At 41.4% G+C, this 21927-nt stretch overlaps 1 long non-coding RNA gene across 2 annotated transcripts in view; it reads left to right on the forward strand.

The window, feature by feature from the left end:
- Nucleotides 1-14116: 14116 nt before the first annotated feature.
- Nucleotides 14117-21927, forward strand: part of LOC136009820 (uncharacterized) — a 33057-nt gene continuing 25246 nt past the window's right edge. The window contains exons 1-2 of one of the 2 annotated variants that reach the window (XR_010610670.1): nucleotides 14117-14194; nucleotides 15337-15398. This is a non-coding gene — a long non-coding RNA (uncharacterized LOC136009820). Of the gene's footprint in view, nucleotides 14204-15336; nucleotides 15399-21927 lie in introns of both variants that reach the window. The other variant, XR_010610669.1, reaches the window with a different exon arrangement.

Genomic DNA, 21927 nt, shown 5'->3' on the forward strand with positions numbered 1-21927 from the left:
ATAGATTACTCTTCCCTTTTTCTGTCTCTAAAAATTTGTCTTTTTTGTGTCTTTTGGAAATCAGAAGTTTTATTACAAATTTTTCACAAATTAGTTTCCATTTTCAATTACTTCTGCTTTTCTTCCTTTTTTCCCCTTTTTCTTCCTTTTCTTCCATAAAATAGATTTATGTTTATGTATACAACTCACTATATAAAAACAACATTCTGCAACAACTAGAGTGTAACTGATAACTAGTTCTTCACCTGGGACAGTGTCTCACAGGCAAGGATTTTGTGAACATTTCTGTGTGCCAGCTAATATTCTTCTATGATATTTCATTTCTGTTTTGCTGATGGGGAGCCACCAAATTAGTTATCTTAAGAGGACCACACTCTTCTCACAGGATGATTTATGAGTGAAGAGTATGAAGAGTATGGGCTTCCCTTGAGAGCCCATTCCTGTTTGCAGCCAGGCTGAGAGGAACCTCAGAGGACTATGTGCTCCTGGGTATCTTCAGCCAGCCAGCAGTGGCTGAGGATGTTTCAGAGGCAAAGTTTGTATAGGGTTACTTAAACTTCTTGGGGCTAAATTCTTAGCTCATGTTAATTGTCATTTGTTCATCTCAGACCATATACAATGTGTATGTATCTTCCTCTTCCTCCCTCTGCCCCCACACAACTTACACAGTGAGTTGTTAATAATGCGTATGTGGAACATTTTCCTGGGGTTTATGGGACTTTTCTTGAGAGCCATGGGACTGTAGTCAGCTATGAGCAAAAGCACAGAGCAGTGACAAGAGTTAAAATTATTTGGAAGGATGCTACTGCAGAAGTTGCTGAAACAACTGTGAATATCTGTATTGCTGCTATTAGACAGTATTTGAATCTGGTGGCAATGGCAAGAAGGTGGTAGACAAAGCTTTTCCTATAAAAAGCTTACAATCTATTCAACTCCTTTTCCTTAAATAAAACTCAGATTTAACTTACTGAAAATGCAGAAGTTTAATATACTATAGAATCAATAGGTGACAACTCCCTGTCACCAGGGAATTGAATTGCAGATTTTATTTGACTAGATTCTACAGGCTTCGACTTTACAGTGCCATTTTTGGAGGGACTAGAAATAAATCAGTAAATAGGAGTCTTAGCCTCAAAGAGTTCTTTATGTAAAATGTAATACAAGCTCTTAATAGAAGACCTTTCCAGGTGTCATATATAAATTATTCTGCAATATACATTCTGGTCATAACCTGTTATTTACCACCTCATAGTGTATCCCGGACTTTAAAACTACATTCTTCAGCTTTTATTGCTGTTTGTTTCATCACGGGAGAGCAAGGGTGACATCCAGTGGTCTATCAACTTAGCTGTACAGATGGACTGTGCCTTCAGTGAAGCAAGATCTATCTCACAGAGGCCTTAAAGACACAAAATAATACCTAGTAAAGCTTAGATCAAGCTGATTGCATGATTTCCCACCTGAGTCCCAGACTTCATCTTTTAATAAATCATTTCCATTTCTCCATACATTTTAATTCAGAATTAGGAAGCAAAGAGCATTAGTAAACAACAGGAGGCTAAAGGAATATTCTGAAAACTAGCTTTTGCTCAGATGAAGTAACAAGGTTACTCCCAAAATTCAGTAGCTTCCCTAGGGTGGATGGATGTTGAAGCCAGAACCATCACTGATAAATGGAATCTATGGATGTACCATTTATATCTGTAGGGCTTCCTTCTCCAGCTTTGCAACAGAAAAACAGTGAGAAAAAAAATCGCTATTTTTTTGTTTCCTTCATTTTCCTGCTGGGTTTGGGTATTTCAATGTCAGGAAAGGTATTGCGTAGTCATATGAAGAGGGAAGTATTCTTTCATCTTAAATCCCTTAATTCTTCCAAACAATATTCACCAGCTGCTAGAACTAGGGCACTTTCCTGGCCAGAGATATGCAGTGAATACGTTTCTGAAACTCATAGCAGCATATTTTCCACATTTAATTTTGGGAACAGAAGTAAGCATCAAGTTTCTCCTGATGTTTCTTGCCTTCCAGCCCTGTGTATGTCTCAGGGATAGCCTGCAGCACCCCTAAGGCTGTTCAGGCATATATTATGGCATAAACAAATGCTGTACATGTGGGGTCTTGTATGCTCTGCAGGGCATCTTCCAGCTGTATGTCAGGCTGCCTTTGGGAGTGTGCTCACTGTAAGTCTTGTTGATCCACAGGAGGAAGACTAGGTATCATGCAGGAGAGGTAGGTTTCTCAGTATTAAGGAACTTTCAAAAATGAGACTTATGCCTAAAATGTTGGGGTTACATCAGAGCCTGCCTTTCACTGACTATATTAAATATAGTCCCACTGAAACATTACAACAACCAAAAGTATTACTGTTACCTTCCCTTTAGGGGAAAAAAAAATAAAGGTGCCTTTTAAATCTTAAACTGGCTTTGAAAAATTTACAGTGATACCACAATAGAATTCTTTATTAATAAACAAACAAACAAACAAGGAGCTTTGCAAATAAGAGTTATAAGTTAATAATAAGTTATAATAAGTTAATTACTGGAGAAAAATGGGGAAAAAAATTTGAAGTATATCTGTTCGTTCAAATATTTCTATTTATGTCCTTGGTTCTGTAATATCAGGATAAGAATTTCTATAACAAGTGGATTGACTACAATTTTTTTAGCGGTTAATTAATTCATGAAAATTTGATGGTACATTCATTCAATAATAATCTGGACTGCATTCACTTTATCAAAATGTCTTTTGGGGTCATCTGATATTGTGATACACCTTCTGATGTAATAAAAAGCAATTTCAATGAGGCCTGTAAAACCAAACCTCCAATAAAAGTGATAGTGTATACACCCTCATATACCATTTCTGTCTGATACTGGCAATGCCAAAAGAATTATGTTGCAGATCAACAAAATTACTTCTGTGTCCAAACTGTCTGGTGATATCCCGAGCCTTGATTTAGGCAGGTAGGACCCCAATAAAGTGAGGATGGCTCAGAGAGTGAAGTAGCATCTTTTATTAGACCAGCCGATGTCATTAGAAGTAGTACATGAGCCTCAGAACCCATGACTTCATACTGAACTCAAGGTAAAGATTAAGGCATCCTACAGACATATGCAGAAAACCCCATTGGCTAAGTGGGGATATGCCTCCACTCATAGAGGTTCAGGCGTATTATCTGTGCTTCTTCTCTGTGAGAAGGTGTTAGCTGGGGCTGACAGGAGGTGCTGGTCTCATGGTAATTTTGAGCACTGACCTTTATCTTTATTTGATACACAAAGACAACGGGGAGGAAGGAGTACACCTCCTTCTTTTGTACAGTGACTCACTGGTTAGCTCTCCTGTCCAGCAGGAGGAAGACCTGGGCTACATTCCTCTTTGGTCCCTGTGGAGACCTGAAGGTTCATCTCAAAGACCCCAGGTAGATGCTCTAGCAAAAGTGATATTCTGAGTTACAGAGGAGAGTCAATGCTCCTGTCATAGAATCATAGAATAGTCAGGGTTGGAAAGGACCTCAAGATCATCCAGTTCCAACCCCCCTGCCATGGGAAGGGACACCTCACACTAAACCATCCCACCCAAGGCTTCATCCAACCTGGCCTTGAACACTGCCAGGGATGGAGCACTCACAATCCCCCTGGGCAACCCATTCCAGTGCCTCACCACCCTAACAGGAAAGAATTTCCTCCTTATATCCAATCTAAACTTCCCTTGTTTAAGTTTTAACCCGTTACCCCTTGTCCTGTCACTACAGTCCCTGATGAAGAGACCCTCCCCAGCATCCCTATAGGCCCCCTTCAGGTACTGGAAGGCTGCTATGAGGTCTCCACGCAGCCTTCTCTTCTCCAGGCTGAACAGCCCCAACTTCCTCAGCCTGTCTTCATACGGGAGGTGCTCCAGTCCCCTGATCATCCTCGTGGCCCTCCTCTGGACTTGTTCCAGCAGTTGCATGTCCTTTTTATGTTGAGGACACCAGAACTGCACACAATACTCCAGGTGAGGTCTCACAAGAGCAGAGTAGAGGGGCAGGATCACTTCCTTCGACCTGCTGGTCACGCTCCTTTTGATGCAGCCCAGGATACGGTTGACTTTCTGGGCTGCAAGCGCACACTGCTGGCCCATGTTCATTTTCTCATCGACCAGCACCCCCAAGTCCTTCTCTGCAGGGCCACTCTGAATCTCTTCTTTGCCCAATCCGTAGCCGTGCCTGGGATTGCTCCGACCCAGGTGTAGGACCTTGTCCCTGCTCTCACAAGTGTCTTGAGTATTTTCCATTTAGTGTTCAACAGAGCTTGTGCAGGAGTCAAGCCACCCCCATCCTTGTCCCCAAGCCATAGACTTATGCTTTCTCTGCCCTAATAATTACTTAATTATTGCCGCATGAAAAAGTTTCAACAGATGGTCTGGAGCTGAATAAATTCTATTCCTGCAGGCCAAGGATTCAACAAAATTTGGACCCCACACCCCAGTAAGCCCTCTAGCAGCTGAGCCAGTGGAGCTGGCAACAAGCCTTGAGCCTTTTACCAGATGATGTATTTTGTGGCTATTCTCTGTAAGTGCCTATCAAGACTGCAGATGAAGGGGCACATGCATCCAGGCAGCAGCTGAGCAAGCATTTTATGGGTATAAGCTTTAGATCCACATACCAGTGAAGTGGTTCATAGGTACCTCTGTCCTTTGTTGCTCTAAGTGGAAACATATAAACGGTGGGCATATTTATGGCTTAAATCCAATTGGTAATATTTAGGATAATGCTTTCTTATGAATTAATAGGAAAGGCTTGCCTCATACCTGATTCTATCACTACTTTGTTTCCCCCATATTCCCCCTTGACATCCCCACAGTTTTGGCCTTAGTTGCTCACAGCCTTGCTGCTCCTTCCCCGAGTCCTGGATTTACAGCAGTATTATAGTATCTGAACAAAGCAGGAAGTCAATCAATCAATTTTAAACCAAGAGGCCATTATGATCAGCTGCTTTGACGAGTTATACAGAACATGTTAAGAGATAGGCATGTCATGTAGCACAGATCAGTCCTCTCCAGCAACACAGGAATATCTCAGGGGGATCTGACCAGCCAAACAAGGCTGTGGGAGGGCAGCCCAAGCTACCAGAATAATACCACGTGACAGCTCAAACAGCAACATTTATTTCAGGACTGGCTTAAACATCACAGATATCCAAAAGGAATTTCCAGGCACGAAAATGAAAGCTGTCTTACATGCAATGATAGTAAGCATATAAAAAAAGATTGAGGGCCCACTGTACAGTTTAAATATGTTTAAATTGGTCTGTGATCTGGGGAACAACAATAGAGAAGGATTTGATACAAATTCTTGTTGGAAAACCCAACACCATATTCTGTCTCTGTTGGTGCCATCGAAGTTACACAAGCCATGAGTGAAATCAACTCAGCATCATCTGGAAAGCACTGTGCAACAGCTAGGGACTGAATTTATATAGTAAGTCCAAGGAAAAAGCAGCTTATTTTTAGCTGACCATGCATAGCAAACAGGCCTAGAAACTGAGACTGAAATATGACAAAATAGCATTATCCCAGGAAGAGAAATGCAGTTAACTAAAACCAAACAAACACACAGTGAGTAGTAAGAAAAAAATCAGGACTGACTATACAGAGCAAGAAGTCTTGATACGTTCAAAGTAAGGGTTTAGAATAAAATCTATTAAAATGAGCTTTGTATGTTGTGCTTGTATTTTTACAGATCATTGAAGAGGCATTTGCAGTGGCTTCACACCACATCACCATGAGATTTTCACCTCAAGTAAGATTACTTTTTGTTTCTGCTCCAGTCCATTTTATCTCTGACTCCTTACACATCCACTCACCACCCCGCTAAGACTGAAGGTCTGGAATACCGTGAAATGAGTTGCAAACACTGTGCTTGGGCTTACAGAGGACAATTCTATCTTGTGGCACTTAGAAAAATGTAGCTTGTGATTTTTCCCACTGATTTGTTGACAACAAAACCTTTCAGTCCATGACATGAAAATGCAATGTTAAAATAAGTGTCCCCCCACCTCTGTAGCAGGTGTGCATCTGAATCCTCTGGCATACTTTGCTGAAGCCTGTCCCAGAGCTGAAATAAGTGGGGTGGGATGTTTGGCTCCATCAGAGACTTTTGCAAATGCCACTTCCACAAGGGGTGAGGAGTGTCACACTTAGCAAACAACAAGCGCTTTGCTGCAGTGGGTAGGAGGAGCAGCCCCAGGTTCTTTATCCTGACCTGTGCTGCTTCACAAGATTTTGCCTGGTAGATGCTCAACTCATCTCTACCCAAAACCTCCTTCCACGAGAAGAAATTAATAAAGAAATAAGAAACAAAGCTTTCAGGTTCAAACACTTCTGTTAAAAAGAATCTCAATTTTAGCTGCTGCTGTTTCTGTGCAAAACATCCTTTACAAATAACTATTATTTAATTAAAGATAAACCATTCAGATGTGCTTGTATAACAAAATAAAACATAGGAGACACTTGGGACTCAATAAACCTCTAATAACAACAGCAGTTATCGAGGAACTTAAGAAACTTAAGAATCGTTGAAAGTTTTCCAGAGGAAAAAACCCAAATTCAGTAGGGTCAGCCTGAAATATTTAAAGTCTAAAGCAATCATCCAAAACATGCTTTTCATGCTGTAGATTTTGTTGGCACATCTTTCCACATCCTGCTTAGAGCTACCTGCGTAAGGCATGCATTAATTAGCTAGAGATACAGAGGCAGGGAAATATACGTATGAATTTTATGTAAATTGTCTATAGCGTACAGCTTGACTCTTTTGTCTTTGATCTGCTGATAATCTCCAAGTGTGTGGATTTCAGCAGGCCAAATAGTTTTTATCTCTGCTGGGAGTACTTTTGGCAAGTTTTCCATCCGTAGGAAATGAGCTGGAAAACTCTGGTGAAACTTCAAAGCAACAGCTTAAGGTGATCTTCCATTTCATGAATTTCAGTCTGTCTCTGCTGTTTAACAACATAGTGAGTTCTTTTTCCCTAGAACACTTTTAAAAATTGAATGAGTTTATGAAAATCATACACAAGACTATGAGAGAGATCCTTTCACTTTAGAATACACAGGGGACTTTGCAAGCTACGAAGACACTAAGGGAAGTACTGAAGCCTCAAATGCTGTCTACTACTAGTGCATTCCTTTGTACAAATAAATAACTTTAAATTATTTTACACTTCAGAGTAGCATTTGCTGGGGCAGGAGGTGCATCGTTCATTGTTTGACTGATTTCTGCTTTCATTTTTCTCCTAATTTTGTTATAATCATCCCACATCCTGTGATAGTATATTTCTGAGCTCTAGTAATGCCCTCACGTGCACCTCACATGGTACAATAAATTAGGGACAATGTGAAGTCTGTTGTACCTCATTCTAGGAAAGGAGGCAACATTGCTAAAAATCTGAAGAGCACAAAAGCAATCTCTTCCAGAGCTTAAATTCTAAGTAAGGCAAGACACAAGCATCTTTAATTAGGGAGCAAATGAAAAGAAGTCTCAGTAGCAATCTCTTCAAAAATATCTTAAAAGGTCACCTGGACTCAGAGGTGAATGATGTGTGGAGTGCATTTAACTGTGCCTTCTCCTGGAGCAATTTATCCAGTTATTAACTGTCCAGTCATTAACTGGGTTTGTGCAAAGAGCTTCACATGCCAAGTGAGGCCATGATATATTTAACTTTTTGAACTTTATTTGCAATTGCATTTCTCTCACTCTTGGTGTAATCATTATTCTTAAAACAGCCTGTTTCGTTCTCAGAAGTAGATGCCACTTCACAGCAAAAATGCTGCTGAAAGTCACAGAAAAGAAGACTCCATTTACATAATTGTTGCTACAATTCTTGATTAAACACCTAGAAAGCAACACAACAGGATCTGAACTAACTGGTTGCCATAATGCATAATCCTATCCCAAGATAAAGTAGAAACCAAATAACTTCTAATAGTGACCAGTTAAAAAAAGAAACTAAATCAACGTGAACAGTTCAAATGTTTGTTCACTTGATGACAGTAATCTTGAAGAAAAAAACAGTGAGATGATGCAGCTCTGAGAGATCGTTTATTTTTTCAGCGCGCTGGAAGAACATAGAATCCATTGACCTGGAACAGCAGCAAGAACAAAAAAAAAAAACAACTCCAGTGACAGTGCCCCTGGCAGCAGCTAAAAGCTGATGTTTCAGTGAAGGGGGAGGCTAGGAGGCAGCACACACCAGTGAGCTTGCCAGAGCCACAGCACCACCGGCAACAGGAATGGATTTCAGCTTCATCTCAGATGTTACCTCGCTGTACAGCTGCTTCTGCCGTATGGTACAGCATGATTTGTCTAACCCGCATTGGTTTGTGTGTCCTGATTCTGCCTAAAGCCATCTGCAGACAGAGAAAGGATATGCCCAGAGATCTGGTTACCTTCTCCTCACTTCATAAAAGAATGCATCAAAGCAGTAAGAAAGCAGAGAGAGAGGCAAGGCAGGTTAATCATTCCCTGGTTAAAAGAAGCACTGGCAATAAAGAAAAGGAGGAATCAAGTCAGACCCTCAAGGCAGAATCTGCTTCTGCACCCTCCAAGTGAAGAAGAATAGAGTGGGCACCCCACAGATAACACATATGTAAGTATCTTGTGAAACAGAAAAAAAATCTCCAAATCACTCAACACAGGAATAGGCCCAAGTGTTAGTCCTCAGGCCTAAAGGACCATCACAGATAGCTCCATTGAACTGTCAGGAGCACCAAGGAAGCCAAGCACTCCAGACACCACTGGACAGAGAAATGGGCCTGCAATATGGCTGTGGCTGGGGCTGTTCAGCAACCCAGACTCATTAACTTGGGTAAGAACTGACACAAAGGTCAGCCCTTAAACATGAGCCATGCCTGTAAAAGGATGGGCTCAGTCCCTATCTTTACATTGTTCCACTACAATGATCGTACTGTAAATGCTACTGAACTCATTCCCAGTCCCCAAGGCAAAGCAAGTTGCCACATTCTCACAGATGGGAAGAATATGAAGCTGACCAGATAGGCTGATGTAGCCAGATATGTTGGCTGTGTATTAGGGATTGGGACTAAATGTGGATCACTGTATTTCCTCAGGGGATGCGCCTTCCCCATTAAAGATCTACATTTCAGAATTGGTTCAGATGTAGCACAGAGCAGAGGATATTAGCATCTATTTCCAGTACCAAAATGAATGCTCCCTGAAGATCAGTCTGTTCTTTTGACAAATGTTTATCAGTAATGCTCCCACCATTTGAGGTTGACATAGGTAGGGACATCCTGCAAAACAATGCTGAAAATTAGTCCAGTTTGGTTAGAACAAAATTCAAATACTAATTCACTCCTAAACCTGCACTAACAACTAGAAAAAAAACACCCTGTACTCCCGCTCTTCTTCCAAGGCCTAGGATGCAGATATTAATAAGGTCTCATGGGAAGCTGTGGAGCGTCAGGACTAGAACCAGGAGCCATCACCTTGTTGGTTCACCAGGGACTCCACTATAGAAACTGCTTTCACTCCACTGACATTGTACAGACAAACCATCTTAGGTTTGTACAAGAAACGCTGTAATTAAGAGTGGGCCAGATTTACTCATCTCTTTACTGCTTAACCAGGCACGCCAAATAGGTGAGTTTGTCCTTACATATCTGAAACAATGCGGTTTTGCTTATGAAAATACCTGCTATGCCTCCACTGCAAAAATAAAACAATCACAGTGTCACAATAGTTTAAAAATTTTATGATGCATTAATGTCTCTCTGAACTTCAGGTCCTTTTAAAAGCGGCTTGGAGAAAAAAGCAGCTTCCAAAGTGCTTCACTGACACATTAAGTTATGCATTCTAAGTCCTAGAGCTGAAACGTTTTTAGCATTTATGGGAGCTCTGGGCTTCCAGTCCTTGTGCTGAGCCAGCTATTAATACATGACAGAAAGCATCTGTGATCTACTGCTTGCAGGGTTCAAGCCCCAAAGCATCCAGAAAGCCTGTGCATAATCCTTCTCTCACACGGCTGATTGACCGCACCACATACAAGTCAATGTGATGTATACGCTCTGAAGTGACGGGTTCAAAATATAATGTACTCTGCAAATGATTTGATCTTAATTAGAAGAACAAGGGTCTTTTACATGACAATTTTCTTTTAGAAAAAGGCATAGGGCACGGAGAGATATTAATGTCAGCATCAGTCCTCATAAAACACGGAGACAAGATCTATTTTTAGGCTTGTGGATACGAAGTACACATTAAAAACGAGATTATGCTGCTGCTAATGGGAAAATGATTGCCATTCTAACTTCCCACTAAACCAGACTGGGGTGTTATTATGAACATAATAGCTCTTTACAGAGAGAATAACAGCCCACTCTTCTGTTGGAAAACGCCTCACCCATTTCTTTGATGTCCAGGCTTCTGTTAGTCTCTGTGTGCGCACACAGGCAAGTACATGGGTGCAGAACCAGGCCCAAGGAGTTGGCCCAACACCAGGCAGTAACAGACCTTTCTGAGTCATATATATAGCCTTTGTCACACGAATGTTCCTACTCTGCACTGGGTTGGGGTATTTTTGCTGGAAGACTGGATCAAAGCTGTCTAGCTAGAAAGAAATTTCATTCACTTCAGTCAGCACGGAAATATGTCGGGTTTAGACTTGAATTTCAAAGACAGCGTATTCTCACAACTTTGGTCTTCCTTGAGTAATATGATTACTCTTTTTTACCTGTTACAGCATCAGTGCCTGCTATCTAGCAGCTTTTCCCTGTTAGCGCAGTTTCTGCAATTAAGATGTCAAGCTGATAACCAGAGTAATTATGTAAGTGTTGTGTATGGGAATTCTGACTGGATGAAAACAGGGGAAAGAAAAAAGCTGTTATGATAATACCTGGCAAAACTATACATAAGTAGAGAAGCGTGTGTCCCTTTGCCAGCATGTCTTGGAGCACTGCATGGGAGAACAGGTTGTGTTCTCCAATGCTTTGCACAAGGAAAGTTTTGGGAAGACCTGCAGTGCAGCCTGTGAAGTGGCTCATCACACTCCTGCCATGGGGATGCATCCCTGCAGTGTCTCTTGCCTTTCTCAGGCAGCTGCTAGTCAGGGTGGTTTTTCTTCTGTGGGAGAGCTCTGTATGAGGGAGTTGTGACTGCACGTCTGAGGCACTGAAAAGCTTATTATGCTTATCGCCCTGAAGTCACAGCATGGCAATACAGATGTGAGACCCCATGATCTGGAGAATGATTTTCCCAGCGATGGCCATTCCTTGCATTACAGGGGTGCTGACCCTGATTTTCCCCAATGCAGGTAACTCAGCTGCATAACTGTAGGGGGTGGAGGGCAATCTCAGACACAGTCTTCCCCGAAAACAAACAGCTAATACTCACAGCCATCACATGCTCAGTTAAGTACACTCCAAACACTGCAGCGCCATTGGAGGGGGATGGGGATGAAATCCCACTAGCTCACCTAGAAAATCTGTGCCTCTTCTCACATTCTGGAAACACACAGTCTGAAAGACAAAGCAGTGCATTTGGGAACAGACCACAACAGCAATTTCCTTTACTAGCTTGATTTAACACTAGTGGAGAGCAGGCATTCATATCCCAGGTCCTGTTGAGTATTATGGTAAATTTTATCATGTTTGGGCTAAATTCTCTAATGTGTAGTCATTTAAACTCACTTGCTATAGAAAGAGCCCTTGACTTGACTCCTCGCCTCCACAAAAACACAACACATTGTTTATGCCATTTGCACCCATTCCAATTCACCTCATTGCACAAAGCAGAACCTTTAGGTTGGGAAGCTATAGAAACTGCACTAAAAAAGTCACTGAGACAATTCAAAACCTACTGGAATTAAAACAAGAAAAACATATAATTTGGACTCAGAGTGACCAGAGTGAAAACGGGTGCTGCCACCCGCATGTTCTGTACGGTCTCTGTGTGAGCCAGAGGTCATGACACTTTGAGAGAAAAATGCACATCAATTCCAACAGCAGATTAGAACATTTTAACATTCACAGCTATACACTGCAATGGTCTGCAATGTGTCCTAGTCACAATTCACAAGTCCAGTGCTGCTTGGATATTTTAGTCTTGCAGATGCATTTTTCTCCAAATGGGTTGCTCAGCAGTAATGATTATTCAGAGAAAAGTGGCAGACAGGGTCAGGCAGCAGCAGAATGAAAAGTGAAAACTTGAAAGATGCTAGATGAATATTTATGCAGAGCAATCTTCACTCTCACATTATGGTGCATAATGGGATCAGCAAAGCTAACGGAATTCACGCTGTGTGAACTTCCTCTGTGAGAACTTAAGTTTAATCTGCACGTAAGACTGACAACCCGTGAACAGAGAGAAAACGTTCAATGGCATGTAAAAATTTCGCTGAAATAATGTTTCTGACTAGATCAATATTCTGGCAATGACAGAATAAACAGCTTTTATTTTTTTCCAAGCAAATTTTAAATCCACAGGCCACTTTTTTTAAATGGCATCCAAACATTGTTGCAACAGACCTCGTTCTTTTGTTTCACTGCCGATTTGGTATGTCCTACTGGCAACTGAAAAGCATCCATGGGGATCAAGTAATGAGGACAAGGATTTAGGAACAGCCTGACAACGACCGTCACATGGGCTGGTAATGACAAAGAGCAGGCAGGCAAATTTCTGCCCTGATACTGCAAGATTTGTCAGGGAACACTTTTCATTGCACAGCGAATGGCTGTTGGATGACTTTGGAGAGGCTGTCTTATTTTGCAAGATTTTCTTCTCAAGGTGTACAAAACTCTCTTCATGCATGCAGATGACGAAATCCATTCCTGTGCTGTAGGGTCACCACAAGGCTGCAGATCAGTTTACTCCTCTGGGGGGCTGCAGATTTACTGCACAGACAGGTCTGCATTTCATCTGCTCTTTGTATTTTATATGAGCAAGTCACTACAAAGCCCAAGAATCTATTACGATCCACCATTATGCACAAACCCCCAAAGAGCTAATCACCTGTGGCAGAATACCTGCATATTTAGACAAACATCTAAACTCTTTATACTTACAGAAGGGTCGTAAAAATTGCTTAGCAAGAACACTTTTTTCCTTGACATTTCTACAGTATACTGATATTGCCACTGCTTTAAGTAAATTTAAATATTAGGACAGTTTTCCTTACTGCACTTTAGCCTTCCCTTCACTAACGCAGGGGCCCTGCTTCATCCCTGTACTCCACTGAATGCTTCAGCACGTCTAATCCTTCAGGAATGTACGAAAACACTGTATTGAATCTGGACCCCTGTGAAAAACTGGAAAACAATGCAATTCCAGCTACCTGAAACATATGAACCCTCAAAAATACCTAATGCTGATATTATCTACGTTTATACGTCATCTTGCTTCTCCAGAACCTACACATCTATCATTATTCAGTAGTAACTGATGTGTCAGAAGCACATCAGTTAGAAATAACCAGCTACCTTATGCGTGACTTTGAGAATATACTAAATAAAACTTCAGAAGATGCAGAATTTAGCCCATGCTACTAACCCTAACTCTCCCTCCTGCCGCTATACATTTCAAGAGGCTGTGCTCCGCCTGTGCGCAGGGGTAAAGCGATCAGCCATTTCGCGAGCAGCACCTGCACAGGGCCATCCTTCTCAACGCTTCAAGGCCGGGGAAAGCAAAGCTGTGAAGACAGGGGATGGAGCGGTCGGCAGAGCCATCCTCGGCTGCAGCAGACATTGACATTAAAGTATTAACACGACACTTTGCCCCCCCCCACCACCACCACCCCCGGGAGGGTGCGCGGCAGTCGGTGCTTCCCAAGGCCCTGCCGCCCGCTCGGGCTTTAGCGGACAAGCAGCTCACTGCCGCCGGCCCCCCGCTCCGCCCGTGTCAGCACCCCCGCGCACTCCCCTGTGCCATGCGCACACCTCCACCGCCCCTCTTTGCTCATGCTAAAAATAGACGGGAGCGCCTGACAACTGCCTTCTGATTGGCTGTCGCTGAGGCACCGCCAGCCTATGGCAGCGCGGGGCGCGGCGGTGCGCCGAGACGGACGGCCGTCCCGTCAGGGGCGGCTCGGCCGGACCGGGCAATTCGAGCCGAGCCGAGCCGGGCCGGGCCGGGCCGGGCCGGGCCGGGCCGGGCCGGGCTGAGCTGAGCCGAGCCGAGCCGAGCCGAGCCGGCCTCGGCGGACTGAAGGTTGTGGGCGTACGTGTGGGAGCCACGTAGAGAGGCGAGGCCCGGCGGCGGGCCGTGGCCGGTGGGGTGCGGCGGCTTTGAAACACGCCGTTTGCTTTCCGCACTGGTCGTGCTTTTCCCCTCTGTGAAGCCGAAAGCCTCAGGATTAGCGAGGCCAGTGATGCGAACACAGCCCCACCTCCCGCCTGCACCCCGACAGTCGCCGGCGACTCGGCCTGTGGGGGCCGCTGCCCGCCCGCGCCGCCGCCGCGGCTGCCGCCCTCCCGCGCCGGCAGGGGGCGCTCGTGGCTGTGGCGGAGCCGCGAGCAGGGCCCGGTAGCCGCGGTAGCGGCGCGGTCGTGGCGGCGGGACGGGGCTGGTGTCCGCGGTAACAACGTGTGTCCGGGGGAGTGCTTCCTTCCATGGGGGTTAGGACACGGGCCGGTGGCACTCAGCCTGCTCTGGCGGGTTTAGGCAGCGCGTCCTTCCTCACTGAAGTAACAAAGGCCGTTCGCTGTAAATTTAATGCCTTTACGGGAATCTGGTATCAAGCTGATTTTATGTATTTTGTAAATTCTAAAGACATTTCATGGACTTCTGTGTATCAGGTAGTACCTGAGGTGACAAATTCTTAAAGCAGGGAAGTAACAGCTGAAAGGACCAAAATGGAGTGGAAGTGGTTTTTTGTTTGTTTTGGTTTTTTGTGTGTGTGGATTTTTTTTTTTGTTTGTTTGTTTGTTTGGGGTTGTTTTTTTTTTTTTGTTTATTTTTTTCCCATGGAATTATCAAGAAACAAGGGTAAAACAGTTGCAATGGAGAATTAGCAAATACCCTCAAATCTAATTTCAGACATGTATCCAAGTGCACAATAAATACATCAAACCAGTAGTTTCACTTGAAAGCCACCAATTTCACATATAAATACAGTTATATAAACAGTTTGAAACCTGCTGTATAGGCATATTTATATAAAAAAAGGCTTGATATCTGCTAGTGCTTTATAGCCGCAAAAAGTGCACTTAGGGAACTTGGAAGGCAGAAGCAGGAGCTGATTAGCAGGATGCTGTGTCCTAGTGTATTCAAGCACTGGATAACACTTCTGGAATTGTTAAAAAATTTACAGTCTCAAGGAGTGGTTTGACTCCTTTCTATCTCTTTTCTAGAACCTCTTATGAGTGCCACACAGACTGAGCATCACAGAGGTGCGAGTCCAAGTGTAGTGAAGGTAAGAACTGTAAAGACGGGAAGTGAAAGACGACTTTCTTCCAAAGAAATTTACATCTTCTGATTTTCACTGGGCCTGTGCCTTGGTTCACACCAGTAGAAGGAAGCAAGCAGTTCTGTGTTCCGATTCACCCAAAGTTAAATGCTCTGACGCTTCTAAAAATCAGTATTTTCTATTGATTGTGCATTAAGCACAGGTAGCCTTTGGTTCATGAGCATTATCTTGCCCATAAGAGCTGTCAGTGTCAACTTGTAATTTACATACTAATTGGTTGCAGTCTTCAGCAGTAGAAAAGCTAACTGTCCACAATTCAAAGGATTTCTTAATTATAAAAGGAAAGTACTTCATGGCAAAGAGTGTAGCCAATAATTATGTACTGCTAAGTGCCAAAACACATGTGAAATGAGTGTTAACTTCTGGGAACAGAAGGAAGCCGATTTCTTGTGTAGCAGTTTGAGGTTTCTAGCATGAAAAAGAAAATCATTGTTCACATATTCTTCTAATGTAACAGCATTTTCTGTGTGGTGATGGCATTCAGGAGAAATAGCATAATAACTGCCACAGTTAATTCAGAGGTGGTGCAAGTTATATACAGAGGGGCCATTCTCCACATGGGTTCTGAGCACTTGAGGGCTTGTATCACCCCTTGCAGCTGGTGGGACTTGTCCAGTGTGCACACAGTCATCCTTCCTGTCTCTGGGTAACAGCAGAAATTCTGTGGTTTTTAACCAGTCCCACCATCTGATCATAGCCTAATCCTGTCCTGTGTCATTACCTCACAAACCCAGAATGGAGGGGTTAAGGCTTTTTAGAAAGGTAAATGTGTTTCTCTTGGATTTAACTGAAAGGTTTCTAGCACAAGTTATAAATGTGAAACTTCTTTAGATTACCCTTTCACTGTATAAGAGAGTCCAGCTGGTTTGGGTTCTGCTGTGTGCAGCTGCAGATACTTCCAAAGCTTAGGAAAGTGTAATGGCTTGGAGATCTGTGTCTAAATAAGTTTACACTACACTGTCTTTTAATATGGCATCTGCACACCTTCAATTCCACTGCTTGAGGATTTATCACAACACTAGAGATACCTTTCTAGATTAGTCCTTCAACAAGAACATCTTCAGCTTTTATTATTTTTTATGCATTGGTTAGTAAACTTTTAACCGCTTTATTTGAAGATTAATCCCACCTATATTTTTAATTTTTCTTCTTAACCTGTTGCACATTGTATTTTCACCTTATTTCTTATCATTTAATGTATAGCTTCAGTCTGTTAGAACTTCCGAACAGACAGATCATGGTGGTATGTCTTGCTGCATGTGCTCTGTTATGTAAATTGTATGTTGATTAAGGTACACAATTCTTAAGAGCATCTGTCCAGGGATGCATGTGTAATTTATTTCCCTAAAATGTTTTATATAGTCCTTTTCTGAGACACCTATTTTATATGTTCTTTACCTTTCTGCACAGCCAGTGCCTCTGGGCTGCTTTTCTGAGGGCTTTAATTATTGTGCTGTCTGGAAGACAATTGCATAATTAAGTGGTTTTCATTTTCATTCTGAATTTGGTAATTATAACTAAAATGCTGAGAAGCACATCAGCTGCAGTATGAAGAAACTCAATCATTAAAAGAAAATGCACCTCGAAGAGGAATGTTTTTGAGAAGATTCTACTAATAACCAATAATTGAAAGGAAAATTGAAAAGAAACAGGGAGAATTGAGCTCGCTGAACTCCTTCAGTCTGTTGCTGTAAATGATGAACTTTGTGTTGCTTTGATGAGCACAGAAATGTGACGCTCTGAGGAAAATTTATGAGTATAATTGTAGTAGTTAAACATTACCCTGAGTATTACAGTGCTGAAAGGACAGATGTTTTATTGTTTTGTAACTTTCCATGTTTAATATTTTAAAGATAGATTCTTTATTTGCTCTCCCTAGTTCCTGGAGTGCCCCAATTACATGTGGGTTTATATACATATATACTTTTCATTTTTTATTGAAACAGATGGCATATCTACTCTTTCAAGGCTTAGGCATAGGAGGTACGATAGGATTAAAATAATTTTGAAACAAGAAGACATCGTTCTCGTATCCTATTTCCCATACACCTGTTAGTTTTTCAAGCAAGCAATGACAGTAAACACTCAGGAATAGGGACTGTGTTTCATTTGTGGTGTTCTGAAAACCCTGCCCTGTTCTTTGGTATTCAGTTCCTATGACTACCTGTTTTCAAAAACAGATGTCTAAAAGTTAGCAGCTGAGCTCTGCTGAGCTCAACACTAATACACCTACCAATGACAAAGGGAGCAGATTAGGCATTTGTTCCAGCTCTCTTAGAAGATCTCTCACCTAAATCCACCAGAGTCACCTGAGGCACATTGCTTTTAAAAATCAGGTAGCTTATTAAAGCATATAAGCATGAGCTCAGAAGCCTGATTATCAGGTCTTTGTTGTGTAAACATTAGACAAGCTTAATTTCTGCAGAAATACTCCAAAGTCAGGGTTTCTAGAATTTAAGATATGTATATGTGCTCCAGGGAAGACTTGGAATGCTATGAGTAAAATGTGTTTTTCTGCCTCTGGAGTCTGTATATATCATACATATATGTATGAAACATTATCCACGCAACTATGCAGTGCAGGACATGTGAGTGGAATGGTAGTGACATCTCTGGAAGTCCAGATTAAAAAAATGGCTTGAAGCAGTTAGTAGTCCTGATTCAGTCAGAAGTTTCACATACGGTTGTGCTGCCAACTTCAGTGGGTGTTTAGGCAAGCATTTATTCTCTTTGATGAATTTCCACTCAGTCCTGCAGGAATGTCTGTTCAAATGCGTGTTTGAGATACTTACATTTCTATCAGAGTAGTGGCTGTGAGTATTTTGAATTTTAACATCTAGTGTGACGCTTACTAAATGAATAACAAGACTTACACAAAATGTACAAGACGTTTATGTGGGGACTCAGTCCTAACCTACTACTGGTAAAACAGATTTTCCAGAGCATGGAGAATTCTGCATTTGTGTCAGCATGCTTGTGGATATAGCGTAGAACTTGATCACAGAGGAAGCCTGGACAGGCAATCAGTTAAAATTATCCTCTTTCCTCATATGAACGTTAGCCATAGAATTGAGACCTTCAGAACATGCTTTTAAATATATTTTAGGAATGTAGTGATTCTAAAGCTATAATTCACATCCAGATTTATGATAATAAAAATGCAGAATGAAGAGCAAAGCCTGCAATTCAGCAGTTAAGTCAATCATTGAGTTACACAGAAAATCAGAGTTGAAGCCTATTGTGGTGGTCATGAGTGCCTACCTTCTTGAGTCTTCATGTTACCAGAGAAAGGATTAAATGGGTCAGGGGTCTAATTTAGTAATTCCTGTTTTCCCAGGGGTTTCCAGGGGCCTTCTTGGTGAATACTGGGTTGTTTTGAAAGACAAAGCGTCAGAAGTTTGAGTAGAGGAACGAAATCTGCGCAGTCCAGAGTTGTGTCTCTCTGACTCTTAAGTTGTGTGGCTTTGATATGTAGGCCATAGCTAATCTGTAGTGTTCTGTTAAACAGCAAAATTGGTAGTATTTTCATTTATAAGTTTGGTGAGCAATCTGTATGGCAATCCATGAGAAACTTGAAAAGATTGATGATTGTCCTTTGGCTCCAAAACCTGGAGAGGTGGCTTGAAGGGCTAAGGTCTTGTGTGATGTTTTAGGGCCCTAACAATGTGTGTGTCACACTACATTTCATATCAGACATTTAATAACCACAGTCAAATGTTTCTCTAGTTTTCCCTCAGCCACTTTTTACAGTGGTATCGTAGTTTTCATGGTAAAGCACACTTCAAATATCACATTTTGATTCAACTTTCAGCAGCCCACATTTGCCACTCAGCTTTCAGTGAGCAGCCACAGCTGGTGGAATGCTAACAAGGTGACAGTACTAATTCACATTTGAGAAGGCAGAAGATCCCGTAGACATGTTAAGATTCATTATTGATCAGGGCTTTGTCTCCACAAAGTGAGGTTATTATTTTCATTGGAGTCAAGAGTCACACTGCCTTGATGAGAAAGTAGCTTGGACCTTATCCAGCTATTGATATTTCTAAAGTGATGATCTGGCTCTAAATCTGACCACGACGATGCATTGCTTCACCACGCAGCTCTTATTACATGTGCCTGTCATTAGTAGTGCTTCTGACTTTGACTTTTGAATGGCTTGAAAACAGAGCCTTGTGGTTTTAGTTTTAATAGGTTTTGTGTGTAAGGCTGTTCATCCTTTTACTCTTGTATAGTGTTGCCCATGGATTGCTTACTATTCACAATCATATAAGAAAGTTGCTGTATCTGCAAAATGTGCTGCTTGGGGGAACTTGCACTACTGGAATACTTTTATATAAAGAGGTAATCTGCACTGGTTTTCACCACTGAAGTTCAGAATTTAATATTAAGATCAAAATGACATGTCATCTTCTTAATTCTATTTTTCATATTCATAAACATTTCTGTATGACTCATTCAGCAGTATTATGGGCTAGTAAGAATACCTACTGCGGTATGTAGGATTTCAGAGTCAGTGGACCAGAGTTACTTTTTTCTTTGTTAGAGCTTGTATGATTTGATGGAAATGTAACTGAGCTACAAAATGAGTAATGAAACCTGGATTTGATCTGGTAGTTTTGGCTGCAACGAGTGTGCCTCCCTTAGCTTATGTGGTGAGACAGGATCTGGAGCACTGCGGGAGTACCTGCGTTCCAGCAGAGCTCTGACAGAGCAGCCACTGCATACCCACTCGCGCCTCCTGTACTGTAACCCTGAAATGTAACCTAAGCAAGGCTAAAGTTATGGAGATGAAAGTATGAAAGCCAGGGTACTTTTCCCCTTTTATGCAGATACACATGTATTGCCATCAGGTCAGTGCTCTTTGACTGCTGAGTCAGCCTAGATAATCAGATGCAAGGTAATAACTCCTTTCACACTTCTAGCAATAGGTTAAGTAAAGGCTTGGCTGCTGTACTGTATATGTTTGTCACTTCGGATGAGATTCTTCCCACCAATTTTGGCACTTGCTTTACAGAGATCTGCTCTCATTTTAGTGTACAGTCATCTCATTTTGGTGTACAGTCATCTCATTTTAGTGTTTAAAATATACATTATTGTGCACTATATTGTAGAGATTCTATTGTAGATGTGTATGTCTACTATTATAGACATTCATATTAATAGTCTGAATCCCATATTCCAAACCAGTGCAAAATGTATAAAATATACACTATTGTACACTGTATTGTAGATATTCTGTTGTAGATGTGTATGTCTGCTATTATTAATAGTCTGAATCCCATATTCCAAACCAGTGCAAAATATGACTGCCTTCCTCTTTGTATGCTACTTTACCAGGAATACTTTCCTGTTTTGTTTTTATTCCTATGAATCTATTTGTGATGAACAGGCTTGGTCTTCAAGCTCATTAGTAAAAAGAGAAGCACATGTAACTCTAAAATTAATTCTATCTTAATAGTTGTCCAACTTAACTGGCTTTACAGGAATCTTGTTAAAGCCTAGTACTGGAAGAAGTCTTTTTGACATCAGATTAATCAGATTAATTCCAGTTGGGATATATGTTATAATAGGCAAGGGGTATTTATTAACATTTTGTTATTTAAGGGTATGCCCAGGCTTTCTGCTATGTATCTGCAGTCTCAAGATTTTGTGTATTTTTCATTTGCCCCCATGTTTTGGTAGTAATAATAGTAGCTTAGCATTGCCTTTTGCCATTTGCCCTGTGCTCACACATATTTCATAAGTCAACTAGCAGAGTCCTCATTATAAATATAGTAATTTTTGCCTTTTTTATTATTATTTTATTTGGCATGATGAACAAAAGCCAAAAAACTGTTTCTAGCTTTATATACCTTCATAAATACATTTCATTCGTAGTATGGATTCAGTAAACCCTTTGGCCTGGTTGAAAGGATTTTCTTGTTTGTTTTTCTTTCCTGATTTTAAACTAGAGTAAATTAATCCAATTTAAAACTGTTCAGTAGGAATATTTATTGATCGTTATTTGGGTGCATAATAACCAATCTGGCTTTATTTAAAAGTATTGAAACATTCTTTAGATCAAACCTGAGCAAACTCAATTATAGCAATGCCTTGCTTCCCTGAGTCTTGCACTTCACCTGACGCAGAAATTAGAATATGGAAAAAATAAAAATCTAATGCCAATGAGATAAAACTAGCACAATGCAAAAGAAGATAATTACATTGCTCAGCTGTCACAAGGCCAATGTAAAAATGAAGTGACTCATCTTCCTTCACATGCACAGCCTGCTCAAACACACATATATAATTATTTATTTGTATGGTTTTGATTCTTCAGCCAAATGTCACTACTTTATAATGTGGTTTAACCACTTCGGGATTTTGTTCAAAGTGTTCATTTATAGTTTTATCATTGAACCACAAGAAAGTATTCTAGGCTCCGATGTAATTAAGTTGCATGCAAGTGTTGTATATCATTAAATCCTACTTTGTA

Source organism: Lathamus discolor, chromosome 1, assembly GCF_037157495.1.
Source record: "Lathamus discolor isolate bLatDis1 chromosome 1, bLatDis1.hap1, whole genome shotgun sequence".
Classification (NCBI taxonomy): domain Eukaryota; kingdom Metazoa; phylum Chordata; class Aves; order Psittaciformes; family Psittacidae; genus Lathamus; species Lathamus discolor.